Raw genomic sequence first — 6828 nt, forward strand, 5'->3', positions numbered from 1 at the left:
CACTGAGTGTATCTATCATTTGGCTTTTGGAGCTGTCATGTGTTACCTTGTAAATATACACTATATTTCACAATATACATGAATAAATAGTTGGCCTATATATTCCTCAATATGTTACATGACATTATTACATTACATTTGGCAGATGCTCTTATCCAGAGTGACGTACAGTTGATTAGACTAAGCAGGAGACAATCCTCCCCTGGAGCAATGCAGGGTTAAGGGCCTTGCTCAAGGGCCCAACGGCTGTGCGGATCTTATTGTGGCTACACTGGGATTCAAACGTGGATGTGTATGTGTATGAAATTGATGACTTGTAGCACAATGACTCTTGAATGTCTGAATATGGAACTGCATTTTGGTTCATGAGCACATACTGTATTTGGCTCAATATTCCTTGAAATGACAGATTTTATCTGCAGGTTTTTGGATTATGGTTTCATGAGTGACACGTCAACTTGGTTTTATGACTCACTGGTGAGAAGGGCGTAACTCCAGTCGTTTATTCATTTACACATTGATTTACAAGTAAAATGCAAGCATTACATTTTTTCTACACAAACGCAGTTCGGAGAGATAGTTTTATTGATTGATTTATTTATTTTGCTTTCAATTATTAGTCAAAGCTAAGGACAAATGTTCACTGAATCCCAACTAGAATTTTGACTTGTCAAGCGTTACTGTCCCTATCATAGTTCTACTCTGAATACAGTGTGCTTGTAAGTATCCTTCATTCATGTGAAAACATTTTTGGCCCAGGTGCACACAACTGTGTCTGCCAGTCATCCGTCTCCCTGGCAACCTGTAGTGAAATGTTTTCCCTGAACTCGTGTGCCCAAATATCACCTGCAGTGTGTACTTCTGTATCTATCTGCGCCGGTGTTTATGTTGGGTAACTGTGTGCGCCAGTGGGAGCACGTGCCTGACAGTTAAGGCTAAGTGTGTCTGTGTGTGAGTGTGCGTTGCTAGGAGACGGCGCGGCGTGTGCGTGTGAGGAATGTGTGACGTGCGCCCTGTGTTTAGAGGGGTGTGTCTCTCAGATCTCATTTTGCTGAAGAGGTTTGCTGGCGGAGGGATGGGCGGGGGCGGGGGGGGGGGGGTCGGAGAGGAGGCGAGGACCGTAAAATACCAATGGGAAGATCCTAGAGGGACCGTCATTCACCGCGTGCCAAAACGGAAGCGGGTATGAATTACCCTCTTTAAAAAAACAAACGGATAAAACGCCGCTACTTCCCTGATTAATGGTATACACGTGGCCAAGTCTAAATTAGCTTGGTATTAATGTTATAACTCCACTTTTAATCACATTTTCAGAATAGCAAACAATGAAAACAAATTTTTTTTAATCATCTTCACATACTTCAAGTAAAAATACAAAACGTTTGTGTTCGGCCAAATACAGTTAAAACAATAGGGAAAATTGTATACGTTTTTTTTTTAATCTTGCACTTATTACTCCATAATAATTGATCCAACAATTGTGCAAATAAACTTTTAATGCGTTAAAATATATATATATATATACAGCAAAGTAAAGCCGTACAAAATGAATATGTCTGGGCAAACAGTGGCTTACTTCTCTTTTCCTCTCAGAATTATGGTTGATCACGGTCATTAACCCCGCCCCCCCCCCCGCCTCGGCATCAGAGAGGGAGGACCCAGCCTCTGACGTTTACAAAAAGGAATTCCCTTCCTCGTCTGCACGCTCAGTCTCCGGCTCCGTGACACGCACTTGCACGCGCGGAGCCAGCCTCTGTCTGACTGTCCGTTGCGCGCGCCGCGCCTTTTGGGAAAGCTATCGGCCCGGAGGTTAGCGGGCGGAGGGGGGAAGAGAAGAAAACTGGAAAAATTCCCCATAAGAAAGTTCCGCTGTCAAATTAAACGGAAAAATACGGTAAAGAACGCGAGGTAAGTCTAAGAATGCACTCCGAGTAAACTAAAAGTGTTTTTTTATTATTTTATTTTACCCCAACTGGCGTATTACATTTTACACGTTGATAGGTTTTGGTTAAGTTTCTTCAGTATTTCTAAATTGCGCATTTGGGTTAAGGAGTTGCGGCTGTTTTACGCTTTTGATACGTGTGCATGTCTTCGTGAGAGTATGACCAAGATCCCTGCTTGTATTTTAGTCCGGGAGGAAAATATCTGTCCGCATCTGGCAGTTGTTAGGGCCAGTGCGTTAAATGAGTTTGGAAGCGACGGCAGTTATGAAATCTAAATGAATAGGTATTCAGGACATAATACATAAGAACACGGCGCATTCTTTTAGTTTACGCTTTTAGATTTACGCCCTGTGAATGAAGGGAAACATCCCTGGAGTCTAGTCCAGGCCCACAATTAGACTCCTGTTTCTCATGTCTGTCTCCAGAGGTGCATTCTCTCACTCCCCCGTGGCGCAGCACACAGGGAGCTTTCTCAACTGCCACTGTACGTAGAGCGCGCTGTACACCAGCGCGGACGGTCTAATCCCAAAAAAAAACTGCGTGAATTTGTTCGTGGAATGAAAGGCTGAAAAAAAAAAACTCCCTACATCCATATAGTACCAGGCAGCCGCACGGTCTGGACATCGAGATGCGGCGGTAGGCGGACACCTGCGAATGGTGCGAGGAGGGGGGGCGCTTTCGTAGCGGGCGGTGTGAAAGCTGATTCCGCTCGAGGGCATTTTTTAAACGCAGCAGGGGCTGGTGTTGCGCTTCCCGCCGGTGGTAACGGCCTAGTCTCGTGATTATAATCCTCCAGAGAACCGGCAGAGAAAAAGTTTTAAGTATTTCCAGTATTATTTTTGCATAATACAAGTGTCTTGGCTTGTAGTAAAGATGTTGCAGTTAAAATGTTTTCAAAAATATGATTTATTTTAGTTTTATTGAAAGTTCCGTGTCGTGTATGTCCACAGAAGTATAGAATATTTGGTTGTTCGATTAAGACTTAAATACTCATGTCCCCTACAGGGGACACACATGCATTCCTGGGTCACGGGACCATATTTCGGTTTCGGATGCTCAGGTTGGAGAAAGGGTGTGTGCTGTTTGGAGTAAGGGCCCCTAGAGCTTCCGTAGGACTGCCCAGGTCGTCCGCCTGGTCGGGTCAGACAGAGACCCTCCACTGATTGACTCACAGACAAGCCTTCTTCCCAAGCTTTTGTAGCAGTATACACACACGCGTAGGCCTACATACACACACACGCATAGTGGCGTACTCTCGTTCACAAAGCAAACACACGCTGCCATGTTCGTAATAGGGTTATTAATTTGGCGCTTATCTCATAGATGTGCAACGCAAAGTGAATGATGTTGAAGCACAGGTGTGCATGTGCGTATTAATGTAGGGTGATTAATACAAATATTACTTATTCATCAAATCAAAGACTGACACCACTTCGCCCCCAAGTGCCGGTCTGATTTGATGTTCCCCTTTGATTTTATGAAAACATTTGTATTATTTCTCTCCTTCAGAGACGGTTGCTGGGTTATCGTAAAACTGTTTTACTCGGCTGGTGTGTCTGTACTCAGCGTGGAGCACCACTGAGTACAGACAACATTTCAACTGTAAAAAGAAAGAGGGAAATGTAGGCACGTGCATGCAGAGGACAGGACCAGGATGTGGCAGGGATCAGGGGAGTCGGGTGTGATTGAGGTGGCCTTCTGGATTTCTGTCTGTGTGTGTGCCAGACCTTTCCATACGATCACAGAGTGGTGAAACCGCATCCAGTGCGATCGCCGTAATTAATTCACTCAAAAACAGTCTGAAAAGATCGAATCGAATCGATTTGTTTTCAAAGCGGTTATCTCGTCTGTCGAATGGAAAATTGGACGCTGTTGAATTCATAAACGGACATTCAGAGATGTATTTTACGTTCAGTGTGCAATTCTTCCCATTTGAAGGTGTTAACATCTTTATGTTACCAGCACTACTACAGCCTGCGAACCCTCTGTTTATTCAGTTTATTCAGTTTATTCATGAATGCATTTGCAACTGTGAAAATATAATTCACAAGTTACACTCAGCAACCAGCACAGTGTATTTTTAAACCTTACACTCGTATTGTAAAACGATTCTTGAACCAATTGTTTACCACAATAAAATTGTGAAACAATTTCCAATACATAATTAAATGCAGAAGGAATATTTTTTTTTTAATTTGCGGAAATGACATATATGAAACTACACTCACCGAGCACTTTATTAGGAACATTTTTTTACTTTATTACACCTACTTATTCATGTGATTATCCAATCAATTGTGTGGCAGCGGTGCAATGCATAAAATCATGTTGATACGGGTCAGGAGCTTCAGTTAATGTTCACATCAACCATCAGAATGGGGGGAAAAAATGTGATCTAAGTGACCTTTGACTGTGAACTGATTGTTGGTGGCGGAGTGATTTCAGTATCTCAGAAACTGCTGATCTCCTGGGATTTTCACGCTCAGTCTGTAGAGTTTGCAGAGAATGGGCGCAAAAAAAACAAAAAATGGAGGAGAAGGAACAGGAAGGCGACAGTAACACAAATAACCACACATTACATCAGCGGTATATCGAAGAAGATCAAAGCATCAAACCGCAAAGTGGATGGGCTACAGCGGCAGAAGACTTAAGTTAAAAAAATAAGTCTAATAAATACCCAATAAAGTGCTCAATGAGTGTATATTACATGTGTAAATATAAAACATATATTTATTGATATATTTTTCAAAAGTTCTCCATTCAGAGTAATTTTCTTCAGTGTTATAAAACACTATTTTTATTTATTTGCAGAATTCCAGTAAATGTCATTGGCTTGCAACTTCAGAACACACGAAACACATAGAACACATATAAATATATTATTAAGTTATTTTATTATACATGTGTCTTTCTAAATTGACTTTTTTTTTGTTCCATTCAAGCAACAGATTTTCAGAAAATATATTTGTCTTAAATTAAATATATATAAAAATGTTCCTGGTTAAGTAAAGGATAAATGAAAGAGGTTTCCTGATGGGACACGCTGTACACGGGTTGACGCTGTAACACAGAAGCCGGTGAGCAGTGTGCTGTAAATTTAGCTTCACACACCCCGTACACACAGTCATAAAGTTGTGAATCGTAAACCTTATGAATGTACGTCATAAGCGCGGTGGGGCGGAAATGTGGCTTGCGCACATCCGCCTTCATAAAGTGTAATAAAGACGGCAGCGGTCATCGCACTGTGTGGCGATTAAACACCACGTCTGCGGCTCCTTCATTCATCCAGGACTGCTGTCGTTTCTGCGGCGGGTTGTGTGCGCGGGGTCGACGCGGCAGTGCTGTAAATGGCTGTAACTGTGTCGGACGGGGGGAGGCCTGTGTAAGGAATTTGGGGAAGTTATAGCCAACCGGGAGATTTTCATTGAAAAGAGAAGCATTTATCCAAATTATGCAGCTGCACGGGGGCATTAAAATACTTCCCTAAATGATGTTTGTGCCAAACATCATATACCAGAGGCAAATACTCATGTTAGTTTGGTATTTACGTGTGTGTGTGTGTGTGTGTGAGAAAAGTAAAACATGATACACTGTTTATATTAAATCCTTCATTCATTCACACACATATACACACATAGTATACTGTGTGTACACACGGCCATACAGTAGGCCTACATCCTCTCCTACACATGTCACACGCCATTACAGTCCATCAGTCACGCCACTTAATTGTTTTTCCTAAAACGAACGATACTCCCAGCGCTCTGGCAGAGAGTGAGGTGCTGACGTGTGGCTGAAGCCGTGTAGCCAGGAGCGCACAGACGCGGCGTCTCCAGGTGCGTCCAGTAAAGCCGCGGCTATGCGGCGGGTGGAACAGAACGGCCATGATCGACGCCATCGGTAATGCGAGAATACACGCGAGAGACGCAGGAATGCGCCGGTCACAATGCGCGGTCTGAGCGGTGCCGCGTGTAGCCGGATACGGCATGAGAGACGAGATGTGATCCCCGTGCCTCTGAAATCCGCAAAACGCTCCTGTGACCGTCCGCGAGAGTCTTGATTTTTAAAAGACGGAGAAGGGGTCGTCGCAGACTCCATTAATTACTGTGGCGGATTTTCTCCGCTGTATCTCTCAATCGCTACGTAAACAAGAGCAGACCGACGCAAAGTCATTTTAAAGCTCGTGAAGGACTGGAAGAAGTAAATGTTGAGACCCGAAGCTACCATCTGACGGGGCGCATTTGATCCGCGGCTCTGTGTGATTGGTTTACCAGCGTATGAATATAAACAAGTTTATTCTTCAGCCTGCCTGTAGGCCTATGGTTAATTCCCAAACCAAACCCCACCACAGACAGGATCAAACTCCCCCCCCCGTTCTCAAGCCAGAGTAGGGGCGGGAGAGTCAGTGGGCTCATTTTAAACCAGGTCATAGGATGAAGAATGGATGGAGAATCGGATGGAGAAAATGAAATATTTCTATTCATGAATACTGGAGTGTACTTCATGTGGTGCAAGGTGTGTGTGTGTGTGTGTGTGTGTGTGTGTGCGCGGCAGCGTTTGCTGTCACAGTGAATAATTCTGATGGAAAAGAGAAAGGGTAAAGAGTCTCGTCTTGTGAGCCGCGGCCATGAGGGGGAACAAAAGGCCAAATGAACACAAATGAGAGGAAGGGAAAAGGACAGGGGAAGGCCCCAAAAACAGACGAGATGAAAGTCAACACAGACAGAGGGGTGTTCTCTCCGCTTCCCTGGGGTGTCGGCAGAAAAGAGCAAATTTGAGATTCCATTCATTTTCCAAAAATGAAATGCTAGAGTGAAATTTTTGTTGTTAAATGAAGTAACATGTTTAAAGCTGGTGCAGGCGATCTTTGGGCGTGAGCAGAATC

The sequence above is a fragment of the Conger conger genome, chromosome 2 (assembly GCF_963514075.1).
Source record: "Conger conger chromosome 2, fConCon1.1, whole genome shotgun sequence".
NCBI lineage: Eukaryota > Metazoa > Chordata > Actinopteri > Anguilliformes > Congridae > Conger > Conger conger.